General features: G+C 45.8%; 1 pseudogene; it reads left to right on the top strand.

Moving 5' to 3' along the window:
• Positions 1 to 3437: 3437 nt before the first annotated feature.
• On the top strand, positions 3438 to 12478 carry LOC123428726 (annotated as a pseudogene).
• The last annotated feature ends 4396 nt before the right edge of the window (positions 12479 to 16874 follow it).

Below are 16874 nucleotides of genomic sequence, written 5' to 3'. Positions count from 1 at the left end.
AAGAATCGATACTATTTTTAGGCAAAGAAGAAAACCAAGTTTTTGCGCGATCTCGCAACGAGAAAGGAAAAAGATTCAACTTAATCACGTCATTATCCACATCTCTTTCCTTTTGCATATCGCAAAGCTCAATGAAGGTATTGAGATGGGACGCGACATCTTCACTAGGAAGGCGAGAGAATTGCTCTTTCCTAACAAGATTCAGCAAAGCTGCGTTGATTTCATACGATTCCGCACTAGTGGCGGGAGCAATCACAGTACTAATAAAATCATTATTATTTGTACACGAGAAGTCGCAAAGTTTGGTGTTTTCAGCCATGATGACTTCAACAAACAAACAAGCACACAAGCAAGCAAGAAAACCGGCAAAGGAAAACGGCAAAAAGGCAAAAGGCAAAAGAAAATGGCAAAGGAGAAAGGCAAATGAAAACGACAAATGTGAAGTGGGGTAGAGGAAAACGAGAGGCAACTCGAAAAAAAGTAAATGCAAGAGATGAGTTTGTGAGACCTACTTGGATAGATCTCTCCTTCCCCGGCAACGGCGCCATAAATACTTCCGCTACTGCAACAAAAGACCTTCTAACGGCACTAGAAACAAGCGTGCTGACGGGAGACTATTCTTGTCTTGATACTCCTCAGCAACGGCACGAGGAATCCTTCTGCTACGGCTACGCCTTTAGGAACTTCCTTGGAAAATATGCAAAGGATTCCCCCGTGGCCATGGAGCCTTGCGTTGGTGTTCCCTCGAAGCGAAAAGGGTGATGTAGCGCAGCGGCGGTAAGTATTTCCCTCAGTTTTGAGAACCAAGGTATCGATCCAGTGAAGGATTATCACAAGTACCTACACAAACACAAAGAGCTTGCACCCAACGCTATGAAGGGGTTGTCAATCCCTTATAGATTGTTTGCCAAGTGAGAACTGAAAGCAAAAAGAAACAAAGCAAAGTAAAAGCGAAAGTGGAAACGATAGGTGTGAATAGACCCGAGGGCCGTAGTGTTCACTTATGGCTTCTCTCATGAAAGAAAGTAGACGATGGGTGAACGAATTACTGTCGAGCAATTGATAGAGCCGCGCAAAGTCATGACGTTATCTATGGCAATGATTATATCTATAGGCATCATGTCCAAAACAAGTAGACCGATACTTTCTGCATCTACTACTATTACTCCACACGTCGACCGCTATCCAGCATGCATCTAGTGTATTAAGTTAATGCGAACATAGTAACACCTTAAGCAAGATGACATGATGTAGATGGACAATCTCATATCTACGATAAAAGCCCATCTTGTTACCATTGATGGCAACAACACGATGCGTGCCTTGCTGCCCCTTATGTCACTGGGAAAGGTCACCACACGGTATGAACCCAAAACCAAGCACTTCTCCCATTGCAAGAATCATAGATCTAGTTGGCCAAACAAAACCCAAGACTCAGAGAGACTTACAAGGATATCAAATCATGCACATAAGAAATCAGCAAAGACTCAAATATATATCATAGATAATCTGATCACAAATCCACAATTCATCGGATCTCGACAAACACACCGCCAAAGAGGATTACATCGGATAGATCTCCATGAAGATCATGGAGAACTCTGTATTGAAGATCCAAGAGAGAGAAGAAGCCATCTAGCTACTAACTACAGACCCGTAGGTCTGAAGTGAACTACTCACAAGTCATTGAAGGGGCGATGATCTTGATGAAGAAGCCCTCCAACTCCAAAGTCCCCTCCGGCAGGGCACCGGGAAGGGTCTCCAGATGAGATCTCGCAGAAACGGAAGCTTACGGCGGCGGAAAAGTGTTTTCGTGGACTCCTTGATTTTTTCCGGATTTTAAGGGAATTTATAGGCCAAAGACCTAGGGCAGGGGAGTGCCATGGGGGCCATAAGGTTGGTTGCCGCGGCCTCCCCCTGGTCGCGGCAACAGGGCTTGTGGGCCCCCTATGGGCCCACTGCCTTGGCCCTCAAACCTCCCGATCTTCTTCCGTTCTGGAAAAAATCATTTCGGGGATTTTATTCCATTTGGACTCCGTTCCAAAATCAGATCTGAAAAGAGTCAAAAACACAGAAAAAACAGGAACTGACGCTTGGCACTGAATTAATAAGTTAGTCCCAAAAAATATAAAAAAAGTTAAACAAAACATCCAAAGTTGACAAGATAACAGTGTGAAACCATAAAAAATTATAGATACGTTTGAGACGTATCAGACACCGGCCACTGTCGTGGCCAAAACAAAACTGTCCCAAACGGGGGCGGGTACCCCAAACAACTCAACTGGCTCACAAGGTTATGGTCGCCTACCGGGCCAGGGTAGCACGCGCGCATAACCTTCCCTCTTTGGTGGTACCGGGGAAAGAGCATGCGATCAACCCAAGTCAAGGCCGTCCCATATCGGCAAATGTGGTTGCACTGATGAGCCCGGACAGGTGACTCTAGATCAACCACTAAGTTATCTTATCTCCGAATAATATCTCTGATATAGGTGACACTTCGATGTCACGGTACTCCGATAATTAATAAGCTCAAGGCACTGCTGTTGATCCATATTCATAAACTGTCGGATGAAACCAAAAGAAATCATAGACAATAATCTCAACATCATGGCATCGACTAGTGTGCAAGACACTAGCCACTAACTATCCCGTACTCAAAATGATAGTCGCCTATTCAAGAGTTTATTCAAATATTGCATAGTATACTCTATACTACAAATAATTATAATTACGATTAGAGTAATAAGTTAAACTATGATATTGCATTGTAATTATGCAAATGAGAGTTGTGGCTTGCGTGGGGATGAAGGATCCACTCGGAAGAAGTGTGAGGAGCTCGCGGAAGGAATCCCCGGAAATAGTTCTCTCTCGGAGGAGGGGTTGTTTACGGCTAGGGTAATATGGTCATTTCCACTATGTTATCACATAGTGTAAATGGTACCATCTTGACGGGCTCGACGAGACGAAGGTGTGGGCTTTGGAATCACCTTAATCGGAGCTATAGATAAAAAGATATAAGAGCTTTTCTGCCAGGGACTAATCTGCAATAAAAATATCTACAATCGGGTCCCTGGGAGCACAGCCGCTCGCGCCTTTGAAGGAATACGTTTCCCAGAGGGGGAAACGTATTTCGCGTCGGGCGCTTCCACTTAATCCAGCGTGGCTGGCTCCCTCTCACCGACGGGTGGGCCCTGGCCCCACCTGTCGGGTCTTCTCTCTCCTTCTTCCCTCCTCTTCTTCTTCCTCCCTCCTTATCCGTGATGCCACAGCAGAGGCTCGACTCCGGCAGCTCTCTGTCACTCCGGTGGTCCAAGGACACGGACGAGGGCATGGATGGGGTCGCCGGTGACCGCTGCGTCCAGGGGTGAGCAGTGCGGCCTCGGGGGGGGGGCGGAGACGTGGCGACGGACGACAACAGAGGGCGGCCGGTCTGGGCGATGCAGGGGCTCCGGTGGGCGAGGGTTTGCGGGGATGGCACGGGCGAGGCCACCGGTGAGCACTACGTACAACAGTGGACTCAGTGGAGGCGGAGAGGGCCAGGAGGACGCGAATTTTGGAGGAGGATGGAGATGGCCATGGCGGTGATAGGCAACGGAAAGAGCTTCTTCGGCTCGGGCAAGAGGCTGGGGAGGGGTCTAGGAGGGAGAGAAGGTTGTCCCTTAGCTCGAGGGGCTCCGTGGGGACCTATATATAGGCGCCCGACGGCAAGTGGATGAGAACGGCCGTGGCGACGCGTGCATCGCGCGCCAGAGCTTTGGGAGCTTGCCTGGAGGAGGGGAGAGACATCCAGAGAGACCATAGAGGGGCGGAGAGGGCTCAGGCGAGATCAAGAGGGATCGGGAGGGTTCGAGGCGATGGATGCGGCAGCGACAGAGACAGCCACGTCGCGGCGCGACTGCCGTATCGCGTAGGAGGGGACGGGAGAGGGGGAGAGGGCTCCAGGGAGAAGAGGATGACTAGGGGAAGCTGTTGGACACGACGAGGCGTGCGGAAACGACGAGCCAAGGAGGGGCCCGAGCTAGCAAACACGCAGCTCGCGTCCATGGAATGACGAGGTGGTGGTCACTAATACGTCTCGAACGTATCTATAATTTTTATGAACATGGATAATAAACGATTATTATGAACAAGGAAATATAATAATAACTAATTTATTATTGCCTCTAGGGCATATTTCCATCAGTCTCCCACTTGCACTAGAGTCAATAATCTAGTTCACATCACCATGTGATTTCAACGAATCCAACACCCATATAGTTCTGGGGTCTGATCACGTCTTGCTCGTGAGAGAGGTTTTAGTCAACGGTTCTGAAACTTTCAGATCCGTGTGTTCTTTACAAATCTTTATGTCATCTTATAGATGCTGCTACTACGTGCTATTCGGAAATACTCCAAATATCTACTCTACTATACGAATCTGTTTCACTACTCATAGTTATTCGAATTAGTGTCAAAGCTTGCATCGACGTAACCCTTTACGACGAACTCTTTAACCACCTCCATAATCGAGAAAAAAAATCCTTAGTCCATTAGTCGCTAAGGATAACTTTGACCGCTGTTCAGTGATTCAATCCTGGATCACTCTCTGTACCTCTTAACATACTTGTGGCAAGGCACATATCAGGTGCAGTACACAGCATGGCATACTGTAGAGTTTACGGCTAAGGCATAGGGGACGACCTTCGTCCTTTCTCTTTCTTCTGTCATGGTCGGGCTTTTGAGTCTTACTCATATTCACACCTTACAATACAACCAAGAACTCCTTTGCTGATCTATTTTGAACTCCTTCAAAAACTTCTCAAGGCATGCATTTCATTTGAAAGTTCTATTAAGAGTATTGATCTATCTCTATAGATCTTGATGCTCAATCTTCAAATAGCTCTATCCAGGTCTTCCTTTGAAAAACTCCTTTCAAACAACCTTTTATGCTTCACAGAAATTCTACATTACTTCTCATCAACAATATGTCAACCACATATACTTATCAGAAATTCTATAGTGCTCCCACTCACTTCTTTGGAAATACAAGTTTCTCATAAACCTTGTACAAACCCAAAACCTTTGATCATCTCATCAAAGCGTATATTCCATCTCCGAGATGCTTCCACCAGTCCATAAAAGGATCGCTGGAGCTTCCATACTTGTTAGTATCCTTAGGATCGACAAAACCTTATGATTGTATCACATACAATCTTTCCTCAAGGAAACCGTCGAGGAAACAATGTTTTGTCTTCCTATGTGTAATATTCCACAAATAATGCAGCAACTACTAACATATTTCCAACAGACTTTTAGCATCGCTACGAGTGAGAAAGTCACATCATAGTCAACTCTTTGATCTTGTCGAAAACATCTTTGCGACAAGTCGAGCTTTTCTTAATAGTGACTTATCACCATCATCGTCTGTCTTCCTTCCAAAGATCCATCTTTACTTAATAGTCTTACTACTATCAAGTGGTTCTTCCAAAGTCTACACTTTGTTTTATACATGGATCCTCTCTCGGATTTCATGGCCTCCAGCCATTTGTCGGAATCCGGGCCCACCATCGGTTCTCCATAGCTTGTAGGTTCATTGTTGCTCAACAACATGACCTCTAAGACAGGGTTACCGTACCACTCTGCAGCAGTACGTGACCTTGCCGACCTATGAGGTTTGTAGTAACTTGATCTGAAGCTCAATGATCGCCATCATCAGTTTCCACTTCAATTGGTGTAGGCGCCACAGGAACATCTTCCTGTGCCCTGCTACACACTGGTTGAAGTGACGGTTCACTAACCTCATCAAGTTCCACCACCCTCCCACTCAATTCTTTCGAGAGAAACCTTTCCTCGAGAAAGGACCCGTTTCTAGAAACAAACACTTCGCTTCCGGATCTGAGATAGGAGATGCACCCAACTGTTTTGGATATCCTATGAAGATGCATTTATCCGTTTTGGGTTCGAGCTTATCAGGCTGAAACTTTTTCACATAAGCATCACAACCCCAAACTTTTAAGAAACGATAGCTTAGCTTTCTCCAAACCATAGTCTATATTGTGTCATCTCAACGGAAATACGTTGTGCCCTATTTAAAGTCAATGCGGTTGTCTCTAATGTATAACCCATAAACGATATTGGTAATTCGATAAGAGACATCACAGTATGCACCACATCAAATAGGGCGTGGCTATGACGTTCAGACACATCATCACACTATGGTGTTCCAGGTGGCATGAACTGCGAAACTATTTCCACATTGTCTTAACTGCGTACCAAAACTCGTAACTCAGATATTCATCTCTATGATCATATCGTAGACAGTTTATCCTCTTGTCACGACGATCTTCACTCTGAAATTGCTTTGAACTTTTCAATATTTCAGACCTGTGATTCATCAAGTAAATACTCCTGTATCTACTCAAATCGCGAGTGAAGTAAGAACATAATGATATCCACTGCGTGCCTTAGCACTCATTGGACTACACACATCAAAAATGCATTACTTCCAACAAGTTACTCTCTTGTTTCATGTGGCATGTTTTGCATGTCTCAAGTGATTCAAAATCAAGTGAGTGCAAACGATCCATCTCTAAGGAGTTTCTTCATGCATTTATACCAACAGGTATGGTTTGCATGTCTCAAATGTTTCAAAAATGAGTGAGTACAAAGATCCATCAGCATGGAGCTTCTTCATGCATTTTATACCAACATGACTCAAGTGGCAGTGCCACAACTAAGTGGTACTATCATTATTACTTTGTATCTTTTGGCACCAATATTATGAACATGTGTAACACTACGATCGAGATTCAATAAACCATTGAGGGTAATTATTCAAGCAAATAGAACAACTATTATTCTCTTTAAATGAATAATCGTATTGCAATAAACACGATCCAATCATGTTCATGCTCAACGCAAACACCAAATAACAATTATTTAGGTTTTACTACCAATCCCGATGATAGAGGGAGCATGCGATGTTTGATCACATCAACCTTGGAAACACTTTCAACACGTATCGTCACCTCGCCTTTAGCTAGTCTCCGTTTATACCCTAGCTTTCATTCCGAGTTACTAATCACTTAGCAACCTAACCGGTATCCAATACCCTCGTGCTACTAGGAGTACTAGTAAAGTACACATCAATATCATGTATATCAAATATACTTCTGTTGATTTTGCCAGCCTTCTTATCTACCAAGTATCTAGGGTAGCTCCGCCTGAGTGACCGTTCCCCTCATAACAGAAGCACTTACTCTCGGGTTTGGGTTTAATCTTGGGTCTCTTCATTAGTGCAGCAACTGTTTTGCCGTTTCACGAAGTATCCCTTCTATCCCTTGCCTTTCTTGAAACTTACTGGTTTTACTAACCATCAACTATTGATGCTCTTTCTTGATTCTACTTTCGCAGTGTCAAACATCGCGAATCACTCAAGGATCATTGTATCTATCCTTGATATGTTATAGTTCATCACGAAGCTCTCACAACTTGGTGGCAGTGACTTTGGAGAACTCCTCACCATCTTATCTGGAAGATTAACTCCCACTTGATTCAAGCGATTGTAGTACTCAGACAATCTGAGCACACGCTCAATGATTGAGCTTTTCTCCTTTACTTCGTGGACAAAGAATCTTGTCGGAGGTCTCATACCTCTTAACAAGGGCACAAGCATGAAATCACAATTTCATTTCTTTGGAACATCTTTTATGTTCTGTGACGTTTCAAAACGTCTTCGGCGCCTTGCTTCTAAGCCATTAAGTATTTTGCACTGAACTATCGCGTAGTCATCAGAAACGTGAATGTAGGATGTTCACAACATCCACAGGCGATGCTCGAGGTGGAGCACACCGAGTGGTGCATTAAGGACATAAGCCTTCTGTGCAGCAACGAGGACAATCCTCGGTTTTGCAGACTCAGTCCGCAAAGTTTGCTACTATCAACTTTCAACTAAATTTTCTCTAGGAACATATAAAAAACAGTAGAGCTATAGAGCAAGCTACATCGTAATTCGCAAAGACCATTAGACTATGTTCATGACAATTAGTTCAATTAATCATATTACTTAAGAACTCCCACTCAAAAAGTACATCTCTCTAGTCATTTGAGTGGTACATGATCCAAATCCACTATCTCAAGTCCGATCATCACGTGAGTCGAGAATAGTTTCAGTGGTAAGCATCTCTATGCTAATCATATCAACTATACGATTCATGCTCGACCTTTCGGTCTCATGTGTTCCCAGGCCACGTCTGCACATGCTAGGCTCGTCAAGTTTAACCCGAGTGTTCCACGCGTGCAACTGTTTTGCACCCGTTGTATGTGAACGTTAAGTCTATCACACCCGATCATCACGTGGTGTCTCGAAACGACGAACTGTCGCAATGGTGCACAGTCGGGGAGAACACAATTTGAGCTTGAAATTTTAGTGAGAGATCACCTCATAATGCTACCGTCGTTCTAAGCATAATAAGGTGCATAAAGGATTAACATCACATGCAATTCATAAGTGACATGATATGGCCATCATCATGTGCTTCTTGATCTCCATCACCAAAGCACCGACACGATCTTCTTGTCACCGGCACCACACCATGATCTCCATCAACGTGTCGCCATCAGGGTTGTCGTGCTACTCATGCTATTACTACTAAAGCTACGTCCTAGCAATATAGTAAACGCATCTACAAGCACAAATGTTAGTTTAAAGACAACCCTATGGCTCCTGCCGGTTGCCATACCATCGATGTGCAAGTCGATATTAACTATTACAACATGATCATCTCATACATCCAATATATCACATCACGTCGTTGGCCATATCACATCACAAGCATACCCTGCAAAAACATGTTAGATGTCCTCTAATTGCTGTTGCATGTTTTACGTGGTTGCCATGGGTATCTAGTGGGATCGCATCTTACTTACGCAATCACCACAACAGAGATGTATGAATTTCTATTTAACCTCTCTCCAAGGACCTCCTCGGTCAAATCCGATTCAACTAAAGTTGGAGAAACCGACACTCGCCAGTCATCTTTGAGCAACGGGGTTGCTCGTAGCGATGAAACCAGTCTCTTGTAAGCGTACGAGTAATGTCGGTCCGAGCCGCTTTGATCCAACAATACCGCGGAATCAAGAAAAGACTAAGGAGGGCAACAAATCGCACATCACCGCCCACAAAAACTTTTGTGTTCTACTCGAGATAACATCTACGCATGAACCTAGCTCATGATGCCACTGTTAGGTAACGTTGCAAGGGAAACAAAAAATTTCCTACGCGCACGAAGACCTATCATGGTGATGTCCATATACGAGAGGAGATTTGGATCTACATACCCTTGTAGATCAAACAACAGGAAGCGTTAAGAAACGCGGTTGATGTAGTGGAACGTCGTCACGTCCCTCGATCCGCCCCACGAACCGTCCCGCAATCCGTCCCACGATCCGTCCCGCGATCCGTCCCACGAACCGTCTCGCGATCCGTTGCACGAACCGTCTTGCGATCCATCTCACGATCCGTTCCGATCTAGTGCCGAACGGACGACACCTCCGCGTTCAGTACATGTACAGCTCGATGACGATCTCTGCCTTCTTGATCCAGCAAGAGGGGGTGGAGAGGTAGAAGAGTTCTCTGGCAGCGTGACATCGCCCCAGAGGTTTGTGGTGATCTATCTCACCAGGGCTCCGCACGAGCTCCCCAGAAATACGATCTAGAGGAAAAACCGTGGAGGTATGTGGTCGGCCTGCCGTGGCAAAGTTGTGTCTCAAAACCCCCCAATACCTCTAGTATATATAGGAGGGAGGGGGAGGAGGCAGCCTCAAACCCTCAAGGTTTGGCCGAAATTGGAGGTGCAGGAGTCCTACTCCAATCCTACTTGGAGTAGGATTCCACCTTCCCACTTGGAAACTCTTTCCACCTTGTGTTTTTTCCTTGTCAAACCTTATGGGCCTCAGTGGGAACTTATTCCAGCCCACTAGGGGCTGGTTTATCTCTTCCCATAGCCCATGAGACCCCTTAGGGCATGACAACCCTCCCGATGGTCCCCGGCACCCCTCCCGGCACTCCCGGCACATTAGCGATAAGCCCGGAACTTTTCCGGTGACCAAAACAGGACTTCCTATATATCAATCTTTACCTCCGGACCATTACGGAGCTCCTCGTTACGTCCTGGATCTCATATGGGACTCCGAACAACTTTTGGTTACCAACACCTATAACTCAACTATACCGAAACGTCACCGAACCTTAAGTGTGCAGATCCTGCGGGTTCGAGAACTATGTAGACATGACCCGAGACACTCCTCGGTCAATATCCAATAGCGGGACCTGGATGGCCATATTGGATCCTACATATTCTCCGAAGATCTTATCGGTTGAACCTCAGTGTCAAGGATTCATATAATCCCGTATGTCATTCCCTTTGTCCTTCGGTATGTTACTTGCCCGAGATTTGATCGTCGGTATCCGCATACCTATTTCAATCTCGTTACCGGCAAGTCTCTTTACTCGTTCCGTAATACAAGACCTCGTGACTTACACTTAGTCACATTGCTTGCAAGGCTTGTGTGTGATGTTGTATTATCGAGTGGGCCCCGAGATACCTCTCCGTCACACGGAGTGACAAATCCCAGTCTTGATCCATACTAACTCAACGGACACCTTCGGAGATACCTGTAAAGCATCTTTATAGTCACCCAGTTACGTTGTGATGTTTGATACACACAAGGTATTCCTCTGGTGCCAGTGAGTTATACGATCTCATGGTCATAGGAACAAATACTTGACACGCAGAAAACTATAGCGATAAAACGACACGATCAATATGCTACGTTCATAGTTTGGGTCTTGTCCATCACATGGTTCTCCTAATGATGTGATCCCATTATCAAGTAACAATACTTGCCTATGGTCAGGAAACCTTGACCATCTTTGATCAACGAGCTAGTCAACTAGAGGCTTACTAGGGACAGTGTTTTGTCTATGTATCCACACAAGTATTGAGTTTCCAATGAATAAAATTATAGCATGGATAATAAACAATTATTATGAACAAGGAAATATAATAATAATTAATTTATTATTGCCTCTAGGGCATATTTCCAACAATTACATCATACATGCGGATCAACCATATTCGTTCTCGGTCGTCGTTGGTTATTGCACATAACCAATGCCTAGAAACTGATTTGGATCCATAGTTTATAACCGCTAATAACCAAACTGTTTAAACCCATAACCAACTATACCCAAACTGGTTTCTCCACGTAACCAAACCAAAGCCAAACTAAAAAAGCTGAGTCCAATAAAATCTAAACCATTCAAACCCAAAGTAAGAACCGAACCATTACACCCGGTTTTTAATAACCACTCTTATGTTTACGCGTAGGGATCATCGTCACCCACAAAGACATCGTCATCATCGTCGCATCGCTTCTCTGCACGCCCATCATCATCATCATCGTTGCCCGCTGGTGCGCGCGCCGCGGCGCCGACGGTAGGGCACCCCCGCCCTCGCCCGCCGCGGGCGTCAAGAAGTCGGTGCTCCGCGCCATCCCCATTGTGCCCCCGACGCCGATGCTGACGAGGGCAACAACAAGGAGGAGGACGGCGAGTGCCCCATCTGCCTGGACGAGTACGAGAGAGGCGAAGCCATGCGCGTGCTGCCCCAGTGCGCCAGCCTTCCACGCCGCCTGCATCGACAAGTGGCTGCGTGACCACTCGTCGCTGTGGCTATGACATGTGGCCCCGGACGGGACGACCGTGTCACCATGCACAATGCGGCCCGACCAGGTGAGCGCTTCGGTCTGGCCCTGACTAGGTGGCACGTGACGGGCGCCTATCGTCGGATGCGACCCCATGGAGTGGCCGAATGGGACCACGGGGCGCACATGTTTTAGATTTCAGGCCTATAAAATCCTTGGACTAGAGCCCACTCACTTCAGGCTACGCTCACTAGCTTTCAGCACAAACTACCTTATTCCCCGCATCGTATCCACCTACCCCGTATCACTCCACACCCATTCCATCAGTCCAAACACACACATGATGATGGAGCCACCCATGACGGCTAGGAGGCTCCTTCAGGAGGTGGCGGTTCTGTCCATGCCGGCTACCCGGATCATCGTCGAGCACAAGCAGTGTCGAAGCATAGTGTAGTCCTGAGGGGGGCCGTGCCCCCCCAGCAAAGCAGTGAAGAAAATTTACCGTGCAAGGATTAGATAAGGAAAATATTAATCTTTACCCTCTCAGTTGTTCATGTTTTGACTTTTGGCCTCCTTAACATTCCTGCCTAGCTCCGCCTCTGACCACAAGGACATCATCATCATCTTCGTCTGGCTTCTCTGCGCGCTCTTCACCGTCGACAATGGCTGCCACGCCTTCTACGCCGCTTGCATCGACAAGTGGCTGCGCGACCACTCGTCCTGCCCCTCCTGCCGCCGGATCCTCGCCGCCGAGCGTTGCGGCTCGTGCCCCGATCCAGCCGTGGCGACCTAGAACGGGAAGACGACTTACCAGAGGAACCAGTCAACCAATCAATGAGCATTCTCTTTCGTTAAATATATCGCCTGCTTATCTTGCTCAGAATTTATTCGATTTCGCTTTGTCAGATGTATATATCTGAACCATGTGGGCGTACGTGTGTGCATATGCGTTGCACCTAGTGTATTCATCTAAGAAGAAGAGTCATCTAAGAAATGTATCCTACATGTTGTTGTTGCTGCTTAGAGTGCACCCACGATACTCGTTAATCTTTCAAAGTGCGCCTAGTGGATGATTAAGAGGCACGGATGGAAAGGGGGTGTCCGGATATATCAGGCAACAAACCCCTGTTGAATACTAGACACATGATAATCAGCTGTCGGATCGATGTGATAATGGATGCTAACAAACAACGATGCGCTTAAAAGGGCACTGTGTGATGGTTGAGACGACATTTTCTTTCTTAGCACATGTACAATGAAGGCAGGACCTAGGTGATGCCCCGTGCATCCACGTAGATAAAAATAAATGAAGCTATTTGTACTATTTTTCTCACCCAATACTCCAATTTGAAACAACCACTTTACCGACCCCACCTTCTCTTTTCACACTTTTCCCTTGTCAATCGGCATCTTCTTCCTCGAGTTTGTCCACTCCATCTGTTTCTCTTATATTTTCTCAGAGCAGATTAGCTTCTCCCCACCATGGAATAAGAGGCCTCATCATTGATTATAATTTTGTGAAACCCAACACGCGTATCGTCTTCATGCGTGCTTTAGCTTTGTTCGTCTTCCCATGGCCTCAAGTGTCTTCCGAATCTCATGGTTCTCCATCTCCATGGAAGGAACATCTACAAATTTCTACCCCAAAACAGCTGAAGATTGTTCCCTCCTCAAATTTGGCACCGAGCTCTTTTTCTCCCCTAAATCCTGGCGAATGGAAGCTCTAGATCTGGTCTTGTTTGCTTGTTCTGCTCATGTGGGGTCTCGTGAGTTGTTCATCCCGTTCTTCATGGCACTGCCCACATACGGTCGCCGTCCTCGTCTCGCCAAGCCTAGGAGCATCTCCAATAGACGCGGCAAATATGACGTGTGCGAGAGAAAACGCCTTTTTTACGCGCGCGGGGGCGGTTTGGTGCTTCAGGCGGGAGAAAAATTGGCACGTAAAAAGAAACGGCGCGTGGAAAAAAGCGGTAGCTTACATGGCAGTTTCGGCGTACGGCGTCCAACACGTCATATAAAAACCGCACACGCTCGTGTGTGTCACCGCCACCGCCGTCGTTGTGCCATTCTTCCTCGTCTTTGGATACAGTCTCTCTCGCCCCGGTCGCCCTTCTTCCTCGTCTCCGACGTCCTTCTCCCCCGCCGCCCTTCTTCCTCGCCGCCATGATGCCACCGTGCCCCCGGAGAAGCTCCGGCGGCATGTATTACGCGGAGAAACGCTCCGGTGATACACGCTTGGGCTCGGGACGTTTGAGAACGCAATGAGAAGTGTAGGCGCAAGGCTTTGGCGATTTCCTAGTCAGAGAATTCGGACACGCTGTGGGACTCGAACGATGAGCGTTGGCAGACATGTTACTTATGACATCCGGCTACAAGGACGAGGATGAAGAATAGTCTAGTTTAAACAATCTAATATAGTTTTATCTATTTTTTAAATTTTATCTAGTTTTAGTTTTAAGTTTTATGTAATATATCTGTATGGTACTATAGTTTTTATTTGTATTATATGGACTATATGTGGTGTTGGCTTTTAAAGCTTAAATATAATTTTAGCGCGCCTACGAGCTGCAATGACGCGTTTCATTTTACATTTCCTGCTGGACCAAACTCCCTTCAATCTCTACTATTAATAAACAATCCAACACATTCATCACTAGGTGCACCCACACTAATGTACACAGAGCAACCCCAACAAATCTAAGCCACATGATTAGACCCACTCATTTAGATCAAACCATCCACATAATAATCAACCCTCATCCAAAGTGCGTTTAGGAATTTCAATCAGCGGACGAAAACTCTGCTAGCGGCGACCCCTGCAATCACGCATGAAAAAAAGAAACTGACTCCGATGGATAACTCACCCACCCTCAAGGCCTCAACTAGGCGCTGCTAAGATCTCCTAATGGCGTGCGCCTCCTCTCCCTCCTCTCCTAATTCATCTTCACCATCTAAGGCCTTCGAGTAAGACACCATTGACTCCACTACTCCGGTGGTGGTTGTGGGGTCAGCCGGAGATGCGACAACGGTGGGGAGCAACAGCGCATCGGCAGCGGCAGCGGCTGCTGGGCAACGACGGGCGAGCAGTGGCGTGAAGCAGGCGCATGTGGCGGTTCTGATTGGAACGAGGCAGCAAGGCGGAGGTCGAGCGGCACCTACACATCGGAGGTCTTGGACAAGATTGGCTTGCTGCAGCGGCTTGTGGCCCCAGGTCCTCAACACCGATGAGGTTTCATGGCTGGTAAGGTTCTGAACTTTTTGCAGAGGCCGTTGCTGAACTTTTTGCAGTGATACAAAACTTCACCCAGCACCAGGCCCACCCAAAGGGTCAGGTAGCAGCATAGCATCAGATTGCAACATTTGACGAGGCGGGCATCCGGTAGCGGCTATTCTTTCTCGCATACAGTAGGTATGAATCATGTCGTCCTTATTCCCCATTCATGCATTACGTTCCATATGGAGCAACGATATATTTTCTGCCTCTTTATTTTGTGTATAAACAAAATCCCTATTGTTAGGCTGCTGGCCATTGTTAATATTTGCTTACTTCTTAATCCTGATATCTGAATTTGAGGTGATGGTTTCCTATATTACATTGCTTTCAAAACAATGTTAAACCATGGCGTCAGTTGTTAATCTTTCCTTTGTCATGTTTTTCAAACTTTTGTTATTCTTTTGAGTGATTTTTCGGATTAATCCAGTTCCAACAGTTTATCTATTCCATCTCTGATGGATAAAAAAGTTTGAGGCTACTATAGGTATATGTGAAATATGCAAATATGTATTCGTTGTTTTCTTACCAGCTAATGTATTGGCAGTTTTCTTTCAGGTTTACCTCTCTTGTTTGTGCAGCAGGCTCAAGGTCTGACCATGTTGAAGGCAACTTCCAGTTCTTCTACTTTCATTTTTATTTAGTTAATGTATTTTTTCTACCTTATAAGAACTCGAGGTGATTTTTGGGCTGTAGCGCATGGGGAGCTTCACAATTGTTGTGGTTACTCTATTGTTTGGGTAAACAAAGTCATGGTACGAAAATTGTATGTATAGCTTGTGATACGGGGTGATGCATCTTTGCGAGGTTAATTATGTGCCCCATTCATTGTTGCTTTGGCAGTTTCTGATTTAATGGTTTACTTTGAAGGTGCATAGCATTAGGGAAGATATGATTACACTTAAGATATAAGGAGACATAATGACTATATACGATAGTTAAATGCACAAAGTTTGTCGCTTTCGTAAAGAATGGAGTTACGAGAAGAAATGAAATACGCATGTTCAATATCTAACCTGGTTTCACATTTTGTTGCATATGTCTCGAGAGCCGATGAAGTTGTTGCCTATGTGCGTGTTACTTAATTGAGAAAAAATGAAATATGTATGCTCAATGTCTAACTTGGTTTCACATTTTGTTGTATATAGCTCCATAGCTACGTATGCTCAATGTTTAACTTTGGTTTCACATTTTGGTGTAAATGGCTCTAGAGCCGATGAAGTTGTTGCCTACGTGTACGTTATTGTCAATTTGGGGATGAAATTGACTAACATACTATTGTATGTAATGTTTTCTTAAGTCTCTATGGTTGAGAAGTCTATTATGTGTGCATGTTCGATACGAGATATGGTGCTCATATGGAAAGAACTATATCTGCAAAGCTATAATAATCTCAGATTATAATTTGAGCTACGTTATTCTTTTCTACGATCATACGTGCGTGCACGTGCATACTTACTAGTGTGCTAAAAACGTCGTTTCGGCGGTGCATAATTTTTTAGCACGCCGCACCTGTCGGAGTTGCTCTAAATGTCGTGCTCTCCGTCTGCCACCACTAGCTCGGCAGTTGCCACACCATACGAGCACCGGCGTTGTCCACGATGGTGCTAGACTATGACGCAGCGAAGCCTGTCCAAAAGTGCGTCTAGCTTAAGGGCATGTCCAATGGGTAGCCCCAACATGAATGCTCCACAGGTCAGCCAGGTTCGGATGTCACCGTGACATAAAAGTGGTAGCTTGCAGATGACAGGTGACTGTTGTAGAGGAGCCGGCTTCCTCGAGCGAAAAAGCAAGAAAAGAGTAGAAAAGCCAGAGAGAGCACAAGAGAGAGAGAGAGAGAGAAAGTGCATGCTCGAGAGAAGATGCATCAGCCTCAGCTTGGAAATACAGAGAGGGGGTTGGGCCCAAGCCCTGGTGG

The sequence above is a fragment of the Hordeum vulgare genome, chromosome 2H (assembly GCF_904849725.1).
Source record: "Hordeum vulgare subsp. vulgare chromosome 2H, MorexV3_pseudomolecules_assembly, whole genome shotgun sequence".
NCBI lineage: Eukaryota > Viridiplantae > Streptophyta > Magnoliopsida > Poales > Poaceae > Hordeum > Hordeum vulgare.
This window is presented reverse-complemented; position numbering and strand designations above follow the sequence as displayed.